Consider the following 18651-nt stretch of genomic DNA (forward strand, 5'->3'; position numbering starts at 1 on the left):
TTCGGCTGCCGGGATCGGTGAAGCTGCGCCCACCGACAGTAGATGAGAAGGCGTCGATTCTCCCAGAGGGCGCGGCGGCTGTACACGAGGCGATATTCCGCTAAGGAGTGACACTCCCGCTGGTGCCGAATCTTCAAATCCTGGTGTGCGAGTTTGGCCTTGCTTTTGGTCAGATTTGCCCCAACATGTGGCGGTTGATGTTGGCGATGAACTCGCTGTGGCGGTTGTCCGGGTGCGAGGGGCCTACTGTGGCGGAGGTGCTGCACTTCTACGAGCTAACCTACGTGAGGCGCCAGGGTTGTAGAGGGCAAGTGAATCTGAGCCGCCGCCAGGGAGCGCCCAAGTTGATTGAGAATCTAAGGGATTCCATGTCCTATTGGCGGGGAAGCTTCTGCGTCGCCACAGAAGGGTGGGAGTACCAGGCTGTGGGGAACGAGGGAAGGCCGGCGTTTAGGATTAAGTCGGAGTTCCAACCTATTCGAGGTCGGTAACGAAGTTCCACTGACTGCATCTGGCGGGTGCCCGTATTGTATGTATTTTGACTAATTGGTTCGTGCTTGTGCAGCGGGATTGCGGTACAACTTAACGCGCGAGGAGGAGTGTCGCGTGGCGCGGATTAGAGGTTGTTGGCGGAACCGCAACTTGCTGGACTTCCGACTTCTGACTGGCTGGGAGTTGCTAGTTGCTCAAAAATTAACTCGGGCCGTTGGTAAGAAATTGCCGTCAGGTTGCCCTAGTTTTTTTTTTTTTTTTTTTTTTTTTTTTTTTTTTTTTGCAAAGTAGCCAACGGACTGATTGAGTTTTTTTTTTTTTTAGAAACGCCGCCAGGTAACAAATCGAGCCGGGACGCTTTCGAAAAAGCCATGGACCGCGCGGAGATTGATAATTTCCTGGAGACGATGTACGCCGAGGGGATGGTGGCCCAGCAGACCGTGGTGGACCCCGAGACACTGGCGCTAAGCCAGTCAGAGGTTCCCGTCTTGTTGCAGATGCCGCTTCACTCGCACCTTGGCGATGATGGGCTACCCGCTGTCCAAGGGGCCGCCACAGCGGCTGCGACGAAGGAGAGGGTACCCGCCAACCGGCGTGGTGCTCAGAAAGAAAAGTCGGTGCAGCCGGCAGGGAATGTGACCGGCCCAAGGGAGGACCCGCCGCCGAGGGTGACGAGGGCTGCTGGCGGAAATACCAGGGTGCTTGAGAGGAAGCGCCGGCAGATAAACTCCCCCAACGAGGAAGAGGATGAAGATGTGGAGACGATTGGGGCTCGGCATCAGAAGAAGGCCCGCCAAGCTCCGCTGAAAGCTGCGGTAGTGGAGGGAGAGGTGCCCACCGCCAGCGACCTGGACTCATTTGCCGCCTACGCGGAGTTTATGACAGGTGGCGAGCGGGAATTCCTCTTCCACCTGTGCGAAAGGCTAGGGTTTGGCGGCCTAGCGGGGATCTCACGCCCGACAGCGATTGACCAATCGCCCTACAGCTCGGCGTTTGGTCAGGTATCAGCCGGGCTGTACGACATGTTTGAGGCGGTGAAGAAGCAGCCTCTGGTCGAAGGGGAGCTGAGGGAGGAGATTCAAAGTCTCCAGAAGGAGCTGGGGGAGTCGAGGGAGAAGCTGGCGGAGACAGAGAGGCGGCTTGTCAAGGCTGAAAGTGACTTCGCCGACGTCCGCGGTAAGCTCAACGTGGCGATCGAGCGGGACTTGGAGAGAAATAACCGCGTGATTAAACTGGAGGAGAAGAACTCCCTGCTGGAGGAGCGGATAGCTGCCAAGGATAAGAAACTTATTATCGTGCAGCGGGAGTCGGTCGCCAGGGCGACGGAGCTGAAGCGGCTGGAAGGCCAGGTTGCCCGTCTGACGGCTGAAGGGGATGCTGCCGCGGCCGCCGCTGTGGAATCGTTCAAGCGGTCGGCGGAATATGCGAAGGCAATGACCGAGTCTGCGAAGGCCGGGGCTTTAGCAAACATAGAAATGCTGAAGCGGAAGGGCGCCATCGACTTCGCCAAAGCGTCAAAGCCTGATGCGCCGCCGGCCAAGAGTGCCCCGCCGGACAAAGAGGTCGTGCCCGGCCCAGCGGGAGGTGCCCGCTCAGGCAGTGGGGAAAGCAGTGCACATCCGATGGAAGGGTCCCAGCAGACCCCCACTCCCACACCGTCGGAGGTGTCGCGTGCCGGATTTCTGGGGGCGAACACCCGGGCGGATGGCACAATAGAGACCCCTAGCCCGACAGCTCGAGGGTCCGATCAAACGAGTCGAGCGATCGTGCCGCCGCCTGCTGCAACAGAAGGTGCCGAGGGCCACCCCTGAAGCCAGCTGGGACCGCCAGAGATTCCCCCATGAACTTTGTTTTTTGTTTTTTTTTTTATATATATGTAGCCGTTGAGGTACAATAGCTTGTAACAGAAATTTTGAAATGGAATGAAGTTTCGACGTTTGTTATGATGTGTTTGTACCGCTAGTACCTTGACTTGTATATTTTTTGTGTCAATGAAACATTAAAGGAATTAAGATTGGTCCAAGTGCACCACGTAGCGGACGAGGTCCGCTGACGATTGCTGGCGTTGCCAGTTGCCCTCAGTGCTAGACTTGGTAACAATGGTTTGAATAATTCCTCGTTTCATTGATAGCTGACTGATCAGCGTGTACAAAAGTGGGGTAGTACCCGTTGGGTAGCTTCCCTTAGCTAAATATTGAGCAAGAATTTAGCTAAGTCAAGATGCTCTTGGGTAGCGGTATGACTATTTGTAGTAATACCGAAGGTGTTCGGTATTCCAAGGGTGGGTCGTCGTGACGCCATCCTTGTCCATTAAGTAGAAGGTGCCTGGGCTAACGACTTCCACAATTTTGTATGGACCTTCCCAAGTTAGGCGGAGTTTTGTTGGCGGTGGAATCACTTCCTTCATTACCCAGTCCCCCAGTTGGAGGTTCCGGGCCTTGACTCTGGCGTTGTAGAAACGCGATACCCGTTGTTTGTTTTGCAAGTTGTGCAAATGGGCTTTGTATCTTTTTTCTTCTAGGAGGTCTCTGTCCAGGTTGATGCCGTCGCTGTTGGTCTCCGGGCAGTAGCCTTCGACCCTAGCGGTGGGCTGAGTTACTTCAACAGGCAGGACAGCCTCTGTTCCGAACATCATACAAAAGGGTGTCTCGCCGGTGGCGGAAGTTGAAGTAGTCCGGATGGCCCATAGAACCTCTGGTAACTTCTCCGCCCACAAACCCTTGGCGTCGTCGAGTTTCTTTTTGAGCAGCTTCTTGATTATCTTGTTGGCCGCTTCGACCTGGCCGTTGGTTTGGGGATGAGCGACTGACGCAAAATTCATCTTGGTGCCAAGGTTGGCGGTGAAAAATATGAGTTCCTTATTGTTGAACTGTGTGCCGTTGTCTGTAATGATTGTATGCGGGACACCATAGCGGCAATAGATGTTCTTCCAGAGGAAGCGAATTACCTTGGCGGTAGTTATTGCCGTGAGTGGTTCCGCCTCTATCCACTTGCTGTTGTAGTCGATGGCGACGATGATGTACTTGAACTGACCCTTGGCGGTTTGGAACTTTCCCATCAAATCGAGGCCCCACGTGGAGTGAATCCATGGGCCGACGATAATTGACAGCGGCTCTGCCGGTGCATGTGGGAGATCTGCAAATTGTTGGCATTTGTGGCAAGATCGCGAAATCCGCCTGGCGTCATCGCCAAGTGTGGGCCAAAAGTAGCCCTGCCGCATTGTGCGGTTGGCCAAGGATCTGGCGCCTGAGTGGTTTCCGCATTCTCCGCCATGGATTTCCGCTAGGACGGCCTTTCCCTCCTCTGGGGTTAGGCAGCGGAGGTTGGGATGAGTGAATCCTTGGCGGTAAAGTTTACCATTCTGGATATTGTAGCGGGTTGCTCTCCGCTTGAGCTGCCGCGCCTGAACCTTGTCCTCCGGCACCGTGCCGTTGCGCTTGTATGCAATGATCTCATCCATCCAGCTGGGGTTGATCTCAATGTTGAAGATCTCCGCCAGGGTCTTTGTGATACTTGGTTTGTCAAGGCATTCCACCCTTGTGTCCGCTGGACTTTGATGTGGTTGGGCGGTTGCCAATCTCGCAAGTGAATCAGCCTTGGCGTTCTTTTCCCTGGGGATTTGTGTGATGGTGTGAAATTTGAACTTTTTGAGCAACGTTTTGACGTACCCCAAATATGCCGATAACTGCTGGTCCTTGGCCTGGAAGCTGTCGTTGACCTGGTTAACGACTAACTGAGAGTCGCTGAATATGTTGACGCTGTCAGCCCCTGAGTCAATGGCGAGGAGCAAGCCGGCAATGAGGGCCTCGTACTCCGCCATATTGTTTGAAGCTTTGAAGTTGAATTTCAACGCATACTCCGCGTTCAGTCCCCCAGGTCCTGTTAAGATGACTCCGGCGCCGCTGGCCTTGGCGCTTGCGGAGCCGTCCACATGCAGGTTCCAGTCTGAGTGTAGCGGAGCTGCCTCCTCCGCGATAACCATTTCTGTTCCAGGCTCCGCCCCGGTGCCGGGTTCTGGCTGACGCTCGGTGAGCTCGGCGATAAAGTCCGCCACCGCCTGACCTTTCATGGCGGTCCTTGGCTTGTATTCTATGTCAAACTCGCTGAGCTCAATGGCCCACTTGCTGAGGCGCCCTGAGTGTTCAGGGTTCTGCATAACCTGCCTCAGCGGTTGATTGGTTAACACGTGGATCATGTGAGCCTGAAAGTATTGGCGGAGGCGTCTGGCGGCAACTATGAGTGCGAGGGCGAGCTGCTCCAAGGGAGGATACCGTGTCTCTGCCCTGTTCATGCCCCTACCGGCGTAGAACACTGGGAGCTCGTCCTGAGCCTCCCGCCTGACAATGGCGCAGCTGATTGCCGATGTTAAGACCGCTAGGAATATGAATAGCGTCTCCCCTTGCACAGGGACAGAAAGGAGAGGGGCTGCCGCCAAGTATTCCTTCAGGCCTTGGAACGCCGCCTGACATTCTGGGTTCCAGTTGATGACCTTCTTGTGAGTTGTTTTGAGGAGCTTGAAGAATGGGGCACACTTGTCGGTGAGTCTGGAGATGAATCGAGAAAGGGCGGTTAACTTGCCCTGGAGGCACTGGATGTGTACCTTATATTCAGGGTCTGCAAGGTCAAGGATGGCCTGGACCTTGTCTGGGTTAGCCTCGATGCCTCGCTCACTGACGATGTAGCCCAGGAATTTGCTTGCGGTGACCGCAAAGAAACACTTCTCTGGGTTGAGGCGCATGCCGTAGGCCAAGAGAATGGTTACTATGACCTTGAGGTTTGCCACATGTCCGCTGGCCCTTACGCTCTTGACTAGCATGTCGTCTACGTAGACCTCGATGATTTTTCCCAGATGCTCAGCGAACATGGCGTTCATCAACCCCTGGTAAGTTGCACCGGCGTTCTTCAGACCGAAAGGCATGACATTGTAGCAGTAGAGGCCTTTGTCGGTGGTGAAGGTGGTGCATTCCTGGTCGCTGGGGTGCATCTTGATCTGATTGTATCCGGAGAAAGCGTCCATCATGCTGAGGAGCTCATGTCCGGCAGTTGCATCGACTAGCTGATCGATACGAGGTAGCGGGAAACTATCCCTTGGGCATGCCTTGTTGAGATTTTTGAAGTCAACACACATCCGCCACTTGTCGTTGGCCTTTTTGACCATTACCAGGTTTGAGATCCACTGGGGATAGATGACTTGGCGGATGAACCAAATGTCCTGGAGTTTGGCAACCTCCTCTCTGATTGCCCGGTATTTTTCCTCATCAAAGGCCCTTCGCTTCTGCTTGATGGGATAAAAGGAGGGTTTGATGGTCAGTTTATGAGTGATAATTTCAGGAGAGATACCTGGCATGTCCGCGTATGACCATGCAAAGACGGCGGCATTATCGCGTAGGAACTGAGTGAGTTCCGCCTCCACCTCTGGGTTTAGATGGGCGCCTATGCGGACTGTCCGCTCAAGGTGCTCGTCCGAGAGGCAGACAACCTTTAGCGACGTGTCAGGGTCGACCGGCTCCTTCCGCACATACTTCTCCTCCTCATCCCTAGGATCCTCAAAGATGTTTGGTGGCGGTGCCTCACTACCCACTGTCAGAATTTCATGGCGGCGCGTCGACCGCGCTATAGTCGTTGAGTAACATTCTCGTGCCAGCTGTTGGCTTCCCCTGACACAGCCCGCGCCGTTAGGTGTGGGGAACTTCATGAGAAGCATGTACCCGGCAATGATGCACTTGAGCTTGTTAAGCGCTGGTCGACCAATGATGGCGTTGTACGAACTGAAGCAGTCGACAATAATGAATTCCGTATGCACCTCCGCCATACATGGACTAGTGCCAATAACCAGTCTCATGTAATCAGACCCCAGCGGTTGTGTGACGTCGCCGGAGAAGCTGAGCAGTGGTTCGTGATCCTGGAGTAATTTCCTGTTCCGTTTGAGGTTGTTGTAGCAGCCGTTGAAAATGACATTGACAGCGGAGCCGCTGTCCACCAAGATTCTCCCCACTGAGAATTTGCCAAGAATGGCGTCGACCAAGAATGGGTCGTCATGGGGTAAATTGACTCCGCGCTCCTCCTCCTCCGAAAAGGTAATAGGTTCCCATCCTGATTTTGGGAGCTTGGCGGATCTTTCGTAGCGGATGTTGCAGACTTCCTTTGGGGGATTAGCGCGTGCATAGCGCTTCCTTGCCCTGTGAGACATGCTGGTGATTGGAGCACCGCCATCGATGGTGTTGATGCGGCCCAAGGTCTCAACGTTGGCAATTACCGGTGGTGGTTGACGCACCTTGAACTGCTCCAACTTGCCGTCACGGTACAAGGTCTCGATGGCCGTTTTGAGAGCATTGCAGCTATTGGTATTGTGGCCGCTGTCCTCGTGGTATTTGCACCACTTGCCGGTGTTCCTGGGTTTGCCTGTTTTTGGGTATTTTGGAGGGGTGGCTGTGGGATCTGATCCTTGCACTGATTGTAGATGTCTTCATATGAGGCAGTCAGGACCGTGAAAACTGCATACCGCTGCGAGGACTCAGCCTGCTTGTTGCGGTTATCCCCATGGGTTGGGCGGTTGCCCTTATGGTAATGCTGGTCCTTCTGCCGCTTGCTCTGGTGGTGGCCCTGTTGCCACTCCCTTTTCTTGTCAGTTGATGGTGCTGAGGGGGTCTTGCTAGCGGTTTCCTGATGACTGGAAGATGGCTGTGTTGATTTTGGTGTTAGTGGTGGCGGTGGGGTTTCTCCGTATGTGACGAATTCCGCCTGGGCGTGAATGACCGCCTCACTCATGACGTGGTCATACGTCGCACTGGGATGATTGTAGTTGAGGTGATAGAGGAACGGTCCCTTGAGCAGTCCCTTCCTGAAGGCCGCTGACGCCATTGTTTTGTCTAGGTCACGGCACTGAGATGCTGCCGCCCGCCACCTTGTGACAAAGGCCTTCAGTGATTCGTCCTCCCCCTGCCTGACGCTGAACAGTTGACTTGTGTTGTGGTGTCCGGCGGACAATAGGATGAACCGGGAGAGGAAGGCATGTGATAGTGCATGGAATGAGTTGACAGACCCCGGCGGACACTCAAAGAACCAGTTCATTGCCTCACCGTCTAACGTCTCACTGAACAAGTGACACAAGGTGGCGTCATCGAATCCTTTGTTGTTGGTGACTTTCTTGAAGGTGTCCATGTGGACAAAGGGATCGGACAATCCGCCGTAATGCGCCATCTTTGGGGTTTTTGCTGACGCTGGTCTGATAGCTTGCAGAATCTCAGCGGTGAATGGCCCAGGTCTGGAAGCGAAGAGTGGATTCTGGGTTGGCGCTGGTGCGCCCGACTCCGCCCGGATCAGCCTTTGCTCCAGTTGGTGCATCCTTTCCAATATCTGGGCGGTTGCATCGCTGGCGGTGTCAGCCCGGGTACTCCGCTGGACCTGCCTGCGCCGGATGGCCCTCAGTTCTTGCCCTAGCCTCCGAACGGTTGGCACGCGGCACCGATTCCGCTTCCTGCTCAATCATTAGTTGGGGGATGGGTGGTGGTCTCATTCCCGACAACTCAGGTGGGTTCAGCGGTACCTGCATCTGTATGACTGGTCCTGGTGCCAATGTGTCAGTGCTGGGTCGACTACGCCTGGTGCTGCGTGACTGCTCGCTCAGTGCTGGGCGGGCGGTAGGCTCCAGGGTCCTCTTTAGCTCTTCAAAACGTGCCAAGAACGTAGCCACTTGTCCCTGGGCCTCGGCCTTCTCCTTACGCTCCTCCTCCCGCTCTCTGTTTGCCCTATGAAGATCCGCCAGTGCCATCTCGTACATAGCGACGAGATCCTGGCCCGGCGGGCGGCTGCTGCTTGGGTTTGCCTCGCCGCCGGGGTTGACCGGTGTTGTAAATAGTGCGCGGTTAACGCCTATCGTTGGATCGGAGGGTTGGGGAATGGTGGACTGGTCCGCCCGCTCCTCAGCGTTCCCTCCGCTACCGTTAGTCATGGTGGATGTAGTGGGATGACCTTTTGTTCAAGGATTCCCACAGACGGCGCCAATGTTAATGTCTAAAAGTTCGGCGGTAGCTGAACCTTTGTTAACACTGATCCGGAGGGCGGATCGATACTTGTGACGTTCTCAAAGCCTCCGCTACCTGTCAAGTAAAATACAAAGGGCGTCAGAGGGAGACCGCGTTGGGCGGTCTTCAACTCTCCGATGCCTAAGTTAGTCAATGTATTTATGTTGACAAAGTAACAGTAGGTAAGTATTGAATGCGTCCTTAATGAGGAGAGAGGAGAGAACCTTTTATAGGTGAGGAAGAGGTTGATCTTCTCTTTGTTTTCGATGTGGGACTGATGTGCTTCAGTCCCCAGCTCTGGGAGCTTCTGATGCTATCTTGGCACGGCGCGTGGCGGCGCGTTAGCGGTGATCTGGGGGTGATCCGCCGCCGAGGTTGTAGCCCGCCTGGCGGTGTGTTTGCATGTCATTCCTTTGGTTGGAATTAGTACCTTTGGCGGTCGAATGAGCGTGGCCCATTATAGCTAATTATGCTTGCAAATGTACATGTATGTACACTAAGGTAATCTCAAACTCATCCATGGTGCTCAGTTGGTATTTTCGAATTGATTTTGAGGTTGGGAAATTGATAGCTCTTTTGAATCAAGGTCTGAAAACTGAGGAAGGTAGAGGAGTGGAGCTGGGTTTTGTGTAAGGACTCCTTGACTGGGTATTGCTCAAATTGAGGTAAGAAACATTCTTGGATTGAATTCAATTCTTATTTGGGGTTTAATTGAAACTAGAGTAGGGTCTGGTATCAAGGCAGACTTGAAAGGGAATGGTGTAGTTAGAGGGAGGACTTGCTTCCCAAAGGTATACTTGTATATCCGGGTAAGCTAGACCTTACTTGGATATCCGGGTAAGCTAGACCTTACTTGGATAATGGTAGAAGTAAAGTATTGTCGATACCTTAATTGAATGTTGAAGGCTTTGTATGGTTTTGAGATTCCATTGAGCTGCATGTTGGTATATGTATAATTGTCCTATTCTGGAGTTAAGTTGCAGATTCGGTTGAGTTTGGCAGAAACTAAATTATAGTTAAAGGTTTGGTTTGGTCTTGTGGAAACTAGTTGTTCGCTTGAACTATTTACGTGAATTTATGATTGGTCGAAATTGGTATATAGGTGAAGGATAAAATATTTGGTCTAAGGAAGTTACTAACTTAGAATTGTCGGGTTTAGGATTCCAGTGACCCATGGCTTGACAAACGACGGTGAGAGCTCAGAGATTGTCAAAGCATGGATTCCAGGTAGGGGGGACTCACCTACGCCTCGCTAGAGTTTTCTTTACATATTCGTTTTAAGTATTGCATGACTTATGCACGGTTTCGGTATGTTTTATTTATTTTATTTATATGTATATTTCCTATTTTGTTTTATTTTATTTTATCGACACGGAAATAACTATTAACGTGTCGGGCTGTGCTATACGGTCAAGTAAGTTAGATGACTTGAGAGCGGGTGGCTCTGACTTCCTTGGGTTCGATCCTCAAAACCTCCGGAGGGTTAGTTACGCCGGTCGTCCGGATATTTCCGATCGTAATGACGGGCCCGGTACGTGTGTGTAACTAGGTAGTGGACGCTCTCGCTACGCTTACCTGGTAAACATACTAGTTGAGGTAAGGTCGTGTAGTTGGTCTATGGGACCGGTCATCTGGTTGGTGAGATATTGGGATCCCGTATACAAATCGTACACTTTATGATTTTCTTTACGTTATTTATATGTTTTACGCATTTCTAAGTTCGTGATAATCCTTTACTGCATGCTATTTATAAAACCTAGTGGGGTTGAGCTCCTCTACTGGGCGATGAACGTATGTGATGCTCACCCCTACTTTCCCTCCAGGAACTGAGTAGGAGCCAGCTGAGGACCAGGCTTAGACACTTGGGTGTTGGCATTGTCAAGTTGTGAATAGCTTCTTTTGGACTTGACTGTTGGTTTGGCAGGTGTTGGTCAATCTCCCTTCTTTTGAAATTGTGAATGTGACTTTGTTTTGTTGTGGGAACCTTGTAAATTTGTTATTATCTGCCTGCCATTCTTTTGGTGTGTGTTACTTTGCATGAACTTGAAACCCGAACCTTGGACTCGTGACTTTGTGGAATGTAAATAAAGTACTCTTTTGTTGTAAAATCTTTACACTTCTGAATCGTACTCTCAACCTCAATTGTAAACGTTCTTCTCACCACATTTCTAAAAGGCCTTGCAACCTTTTGTGGCATGGGTTTGTGGCACAAGCTGCAGACTCATGTTCAGAGGCTTGCGGTGCTATAACGTAATCCTTCCGGGGCGTTACATCATGGAAACCCTTATCATGTATTGTGGAAAAAAATTTGGAGAGCACAAGTTCCAGGGAAGGTACAGATTTGTGTCTGGCGTGCATGCCAAGATCTATTACCTACAAAAGCAACATTACTTTGTAAGGGTTATACTGGGGACACTGATTGCCTACTATATCCTGCAAGATTTGAAGACAGAGCGCACATTTTTTGTAAGTGCCCTACAGCTCATACAATCTTATCCTCAATCTTATCCTCTCCTCCTTTTAATCTGCAAGCTAGTCTATTTCCAAGTTTAAACTTCATTGAATAGATGCTAGAGCATGCTATGAACCTAAAGCAAGATACTTTCGAGAAGTTGCTTATGATACTGTGGGCATTGTAAATTTGTTATTATCTGCCTGCCATTCTTTTGGTGTGTGTTACTTTGCGTGAACTTGAAACCCGAACCTTGGACTCGTGACTTTGTGGAATGTAAATAAAGTACTCTTTTGTTGTAAAATCTTTACGCTTCTGAATCGTACTCTCAACCTCAATTGTAAACGTTCTTCTCACCACATTTCTAAAAGGCCTTGCAACCTTTTGTGGCATGGGTTTGTGGCACAAGCTGCAGACTCATGTTCAGAGGCTTGCGGCGCTGTAACGTAATCCTTCCGGGGCGTTACATCATGGAAACCCTTATCATGTATTGTGGAAAAAAATTTGGAGAGCACAAGTTCCAGGGAAGGTACAGATTTGTGTCTGGCGTGCATGCCAAGATCTATTACCTACAAAAGCAACATTACTTTGTAAGGGTTATATTGGGGACACTGATTGCCTACTATATCCTGCAAGATTTGAAGACAGAGCGCACATTTTTTGTAAGTGCCCTACAGCTCATACAATCTTATCCTTAATCTTATCCTCTCCTCCTTTTAATCTGCAAGCTAGTCTATTGCCAAGTTTAAACTTCATTGAATAGATGCTAGAGCATGCTATGAACCTAAAGCAAGATACTTTCGAGAAGTTGCTTATGATACTGTGGGCATTGTGGAAGAACAGGAACAATAAGTAAGTTCTAGAATGGATGTGCACAAACATCTATTGATATTGTGTTCAGCTCCTTCTCTTGGTTGGATCAGTTTAGGAAGGCAAAACATGATGCTGCTGCCAAGCCAAAAACAATGCAAAAGAAAAAAAGGAAGCCTGATCCGGGAAAGCGGTGGAAGCTAAATGTTGATGGTAGTTTTTTACCGAACCAGCAAATGAAAGGTGGTCTAGGTGGAGTCCTGCGTGATGGGGATGGTTGTTTCAAAGCTGCTTTTGCGCAACCAGTACAACATGTTGATAGTGCCAGACAGGTAGAGCTTCTAGCAATCAAAGAAGGATTGCAACTGTTACAATCTTTGGAGGTGCAATCTGTGGTGATAGAGTCTGATTGCCTGGAAGCTACGCAGGACATAAAAAACCACCAGTATGAACTGATTGATCATTCTGCCATTATTAATGATATAAAGATGACTATGGCGTCCTGCCCAGGAATGCAGATTTGTTTTGCTCCTAGAACTTGTAATGCAGTAGCTCATAGGCTAGCTAGTATAGCTTTTGAGGATAACTATACTTCAATTTGGATTGACAAGGCTCCATAATGCATTTTGGACGTTCTACAATCAGATTGTAATCAGCCTGTTTAAGGCTTCTTTCATTAAAGATAATTCTTCTTCTTTCAGTAAAGATAATTCTTCGATTAAAAAAAATCATTTTGGATGATTTATTATGAGTTTTTATTTTTTACTTTCCTTCTGAACGGCATTATAAGTTACTCATATTTCAGAGAAGTTTTTGGTGTCAAAGCTCTTGTCTTGTCTTCATAATATAGATAGGTTATTTATTTTATCTAAAGAGAATATATTAAACTCATGAAAAGAGTACAATCTAAGGGGTCAAATAAGTCTTTGCATAGAGACCACCTTTGCTTTTAACTAGTCTGCATCAATTAACTCAACTAACCTTGGAGGACCAATTTCCTTACAAAACATTGATTATACCATCTTTAGTGTCAATCTTGCTAATCCATGAGCCACTTTGTTTTTCTTCTTGCTAACATGCTTTCAAGTTACTAATTAACTCTAAATTATGCATCAACAAGCAGATTTCATCAAGGACAGCCCCAACATCACTTAGATCCAAACTTGTAGGTAGATGAAAATGCTAAGTGCATCCCCTTCGATTATCATTTGCTGCAATAAGTATATTTTCGACTGTTCCTTTCCAGATCCCTATCATATTGCAAATACTATTTTGAGTTATCTTATTGAATGACAGAGGAAAAATAGGAAGGTATCAGATTATCCTACTACTAGAAGTCTAGAATTGAACTGCATAGCTGGGGAAAACTAGGACATGCCAGTCAAAGCTTAATGTTGCTGGTTCTAGAACTAACTTAGGCTTGATTGGTGTTGGAGGAGTTATTTGAGATAGTAAACGGTGCTAGGGTGGATGGTTTTAGGAATGCGAGACATGGTGAGGTTATCCAAGCTGAGGCTTGGGGGCTGTTCACCATATTACAACTAGATACTAAACTTCTAACTAGAAATAATATGGTTGAATCTGATTCTATAGTGCTCGTTCACCTTATTCATAGTAATGATGTGGACTACCATCCTTTAGGTACATTATTGGCAAATTGTCAGGCGCCTCTTATACATACTTTTGACTGCTTTGTGATTCATCGCATACATCGGAAGAGTAACATGGTGGTTCATGGTCTTGCAAAGAGCAGCACTGACGAAAAATTAGATATGTGCAAACTTACTACAATGTCTCACTTCATTGCACAAGTTGTGCTTGATAATGCTATGGGCCTTATGAGGTCTAGAGCTGTAACTACAGCTAGTAGTACTTAGTCTTGCTCGTTTCTTTGTTTTTTGGTTTTGTGCCCCCATTGTACAAAAAAAATGGTATTTGTCTATATAATTACCTTCATTAATATGTTTTATAACAATAATGTTCAAATTTGACATGCAGAGGCGGAACGTCATTAGGGCCGGGGGGGCCAACCTTATTAAATCTGGGGAAAACATCACAAATGGTGTATGAACTTTAGGCCATTCTACACTTTGGTGTACCAACTTTCATAATTATCAGAATGGTGTATCAAGTTTGCTCAAATCTTTCATTTTGGTGTACGCCGTTAAATTTTCCGTTATCTTTAAAAAATAAAAAATAAAAAACTGACAAAGCTAAAGGAAAGATAACAGAATTTTTTTTTTTGGGCTAAATACTAGTTAGTACCCTGTGGTTTAGGTCCAAAATCAATTCAGTCCCTGGACTTCTAATTTCATCAAAAACACCCCTGCACTTTCAATTTTGATCTAATAGGTCCAATTCGTTAATATTCTTTCAAATAGTTGGATTATTTGTTGAAAAACTATTTATTTTTAATAGTAGGACTCACTTCTAAATTGACAATGCAGACCACCTTGACACCACATCATAAAATATAGGTCATATATGATCCACATTAACAAGTTAAATAACTCAATTGTCGGAAAACTAACAAATTGGACCTATTAGATCAAAATTGAAAATGCAGGGGTGTTTTTGATGAAATTAGAAGTTCAGGGACTGAATTGATTTTGGACCTAAACCACAGGGTAGTAATTTGTATTTAGCCCTTTTTTTTTTTTGGCAAAGATAACGGAAAATTTAACGGCGTACACCAAAATGAAAGATTGGAGCAAACTTGATACACCATTCTGATAGTTATGAAAGTTGGTACACCAAAGTGTAGAATAGCCTAAAGTTCATACACCATTTGTGAAGATATCCCTTAAATCTGATATGGCGATGGACGATTAGCATATGATTATTGAAGAAATTGGACAATAATTATGTTATCCCCCCCCCCCCCCCAAACCTTGTTGAAATCTGATATGGCGATGTATGATTGGTAGATGATTATTCAAGAAATTAGAAATTAGACAATAATTATGTCCTCCTCCCAAAAAAAAAAAAAATTAGTTTGTTTTATATGTGAAAGGAAAATAATAATAATTTTTTGAATGTATGTATGTAATTACTTCAACCTATAAGGCTACAGTACGCGCTCCACGCGCTAGGGTTAGAGAACAGTTATAGCAGTTATCTCTCGATCTCGTCCGGCTGTGCTGTGGGGTGAAGGTAGGCCTCTGGCCTCGCCGGCGTTCATCGAGTGCGGCCGAACGGGCTATTGTCTTAGGAGGGGGATGGTCTGGCGATCGAAAACTGTGGTGGAGTGGGTCCAAGTGTTTTGGATCTCGGTTAATAGTGACAGCTGCTTAAGGAGGGGGTGCGCGGCAGATGGAGGAGATTGGTTGCCTGGCGGCAGTCGGGTTTTGGAACCTTGCAGTAGGGTCTTTGTCTCTTGATGATGGGTATGGGGAGGGTGACAATGGGTGCCCAGCTTCTGGTGTTGCTTTTCATCAAGGGTTTGAACGTTGGAGTTTTGGGAGTCTGGTGGTGAGGGATGGCTGTTACTGGTTCTCTGTCGGCGGCGTTTGGTTGGCGACGGTCTGAGTCTGTAATCGGAGGTGAAGTGACAATCTGGCAGGTGGAAAGGTAGGGCCGGTGTTGTCTGTGCAACTACGGTATTGGGCTGGATCCACAGTTTGGGCTTGCTTTGCCCTAACTCAGTTGTTGGGCTGTCTTGGGCCTGGGGGTTCTCTCTAGGTCCAAGATGCTCTGTTTTTTATTTCAAAGTGTTTGGTTGTTTTTTAATTTTCAGTTTATTAATAAGTTGCTGCCATTTTCTGGTACGACGAAGCAGTGGGCTTGGTCCCAGTCTATGCACCTTGTGTCCCTTGTCTGCTCTAGTTAGGCAGCAAGCTCCTTGCTTTAGCAAATGGTCACAACCGCCTGTGACAGTAATGTGTCTGCTCTAGGTAGGCGGTGACCTTGCTTGGTCAAATGGTCGCAGCCTCCTAGTGGCAGGCTAAATTAAGTGTTACTGGAGTTATATTTCAGTGGCAACATAGTGGGAAAGTTGTGCTATTGGTAATGATGTTTCTTCGTAATAGAGTTATTTTGTCGGTATGTCACCACAATTGTAAAGCGAATAGAGCACTCTTCACTAGTTGGTGCTTGTTAGAATATATTGTTTTAGTTGAGACTTTTGTTATTATGTCAGGAAGTTCTCTTGATTCTTATTGTAATCTGGAGTTTAAGCATCATGTCCCCCCCCCCTTATATATTCTATAGTTTCATTAATCAAGACTTGACGGCAGCCGCACCGGCTTTTTATAAATAAAAAAAAATTAAAAAAAAAAAAAAAAAAAAACTTCAACCTATTAATTAGTGCTTTTGGAGAAAGAAAATTACATATTTTAAGGAATTCAATTCTGAAAGAAAAGCTTTAAAATGGTCAATTATTTTGTTTTTTTTTTTGAATAAATGGTCAATTATTTTCTACGTATATTAAATTGTGTATGCATTTTTTTTTTTTTTTTTGATCAGGTTAGTTGTTAGTAACTCACACACCCATGCAGTGGTATCCCAGCGCCAGGACACCTGCACCGACATTGCGGCGAAAGCCTGGCAAAGCCAGACTAATCCACTGCACCGCAGACGCACGAACCCAAAGGGTCCCTCAAATCTGCTGGCCACGGGATGGAGCTGAGATTCGAACGCTAGACCCGGGTTCCAGATTAGGCCATTCGACCAACACACCACACCACGTGGTTAATTGTGTATGCATTTAAAAAAAACAAAATATATATATATATATATATATATATAATTTATTATTTTTTTGCCCCTCCAAGAACTATTTTCAAGTTCTGTCAAATGATATGATAGTTAGCTCTAACATATATATGTATATAGATACAGGGCCCTTCCAATAAGGGATCCTTTTTTTTTGTCTTTTATAGGGATAGGCATTAGACAAACTTTTTTATTATATTTCGACATCTCAACCGTTCATTTTTTTAAGTCCTAATGTGTAGATCACTTCTGCAAATTTTCAGCCAAATCGGTGATCGTTAAGGCATCCAAAACTGCAATTTACAATAACAGACTGAATCTGTCGAACCGGAACCGTCCGTATTTATAATGGTAAATTGAAGTTTTGGATGCCTTAACGCTCATCAAATTGGCTGAAAATTTGCATAAGTGATCTATACATTAGGACCTAAAAACTGAACGGTTGAGATGTGAAAATATGATCGAAAAGTTGGTCTAATGAGAAGGGCCAAAAAAAGGGATCCCTCACTAGAAGGGCCCTGTATATATATATATATATAGGGAAAATTTCGCAAACAGTACACCAAGTAAAGACCACTAATAATTCTTATACATAAAGTTTCAAACCAAACATTTTGGTACACGAAATTTGAAACTCGACCCACTATCAGTACACGACGTCAATTTTTGACACCAAAATGTCCATTATGCCCTCAGTTTTTTTTTTTTAATAATTTTTTTTTCTGTTATTTTTTTCTATTATTTTTTTTCCTTCTTTTTTTCTGTTATTTTTTTTTCCTTCGTTTTTTCTGTTATTTTTTTCTATTATTTTTTTTCCTTCTTTTTTTCTGTTATTTTTTTTCCTTCGTTTTTTCTGTTATTTTTTTTCCTTCGTTTTTATCTCTTTCTTCTTCCTTCTTCCGGGCTCACTCCCTCGCTTCCAACGCCGCCTTCCTCACCTCCACGCTCACTCCCTCGCTTCCAATGCCGCCCTTGCCCTCCAATTGGTGAGATTTATGGTCCTACAGCTTATATTTGTAACTCAGCAAATATTTAGTCATGTGAAAAGAAAGAAAGAGATAAAAACGAAGGAAGAAAAAAAATATAACAGAAAAAATTAAGGAAAAAAAATAATAGAAAAAAATAACAGAAAAAATGAAGGAAAAAAATAACAGATAAAACGAAGGAAAAAAAATAACAGAAAAAAAAAATAGAAAAAAAGAAGGAAAAAAAATAACAGAAAAAACGAAGGAAAAAAAAATAACAGAAAACAAAATAATTAAAAAAAAAAAAAACTGAGGGCATAATGGACATTTTGGTGTCAAAAATTGACGTCGTGTACTAATAGTGGGTCGAGTTTCAGATTTCGTGTACCGAAATGTTTGGTTTGGAACTTTATGTATAAGAATTATTAGTGACATTTACTTGGTGTACTGTTTGCGAAATTTTCCCATATATATATATATCGATCATATCCAGAGCGATGCCTCGCTTTGAAATTTCAGAGCGATGTTAGGGTTTAAGGTCACTTTTCGGTCTCATATCTACATCTCGACCGTTCAGTTTTTAGGTACTAATGTATAGATCATCTCTGATAATTTCAGCCAAATTGATGATCTATAAGGTATCTAACTCGTTCAAACCAATGGACGAACTAAATCTGTCCAACTTGAACCGTACTAGCTTTAAGGCAGTTATCAATGCCTTAACCACCATCAATTTGACTGAAATTTTGCAGAGATAATCTATACATTAGTACCTAAAAACTGAACGGTCGAGATGTGGATATGCGACCGAAAAGTGACCCTAAACCCTAACCTCGCTCTGAAATTTCAGAGCGAGGCATCGCTCTGAAATTTCAGAGCGAGGCATCGCTCTGGATATGATCTGTGTGTGTGTGTGTGTGTGTGTGTGTGTGTGTGTGTGTGTGTGTGTGTGTATGTATATATATTTATATGATGTAGAACGGTTGGCGAGAGGAATCGAAGAACAGTTAGATCGTGCAAAAGGAGGAAAACCCAAGTTACTATTGCAACTTTCGCATTCGGTGTCCGATTCGAGCGTGCCATAGCTTTCCGGAAAGGGAATCGTGCCAGGAACAAAACTTGTCGCTATGCCATGACGTGTGGCCTTTTTCGGGCTTTCGGGGTAGTTTAGGGCCTCAAAACTGCATTTGACTGT

At 46.3% G+C, this 18651-nt stretch overlaps 1 long non-coding RNA gene across 1 annotated transcript; it reads left to right on the forward strand.

The window, feature by feature from the left end:
* The first annotated feature begins 9097 nt into the window (after positions 1–9097).
* Positions 9098–10624, forward strand: LOC133711073 (uncharacterized). Its single transcript, XR_009847056.1, has 2 exons — positions 9098–9181; positions 9676–10624. It is a non-coding gene; the product is annotated as an uncharacterized LOC133711073 (long non-coding RNA).
* The last annotated feature ends 8027 nt before the right edge of the window (positions 10625–18651 follow it).

Source organism: Rosa rugosa, chromosome 5 (genome assembly GCF_958449725.1).
Source record: "Rosa rugosa chromosome 5, drRosRugo1.1, whole genome shotgun sequence".
Lineage (NCBI taxonomy): Eukaryota > Viridiplantae > Streptophyta > Magnoliopsida > Rosales > Rosaceae > Rosa > Rosa rugosa.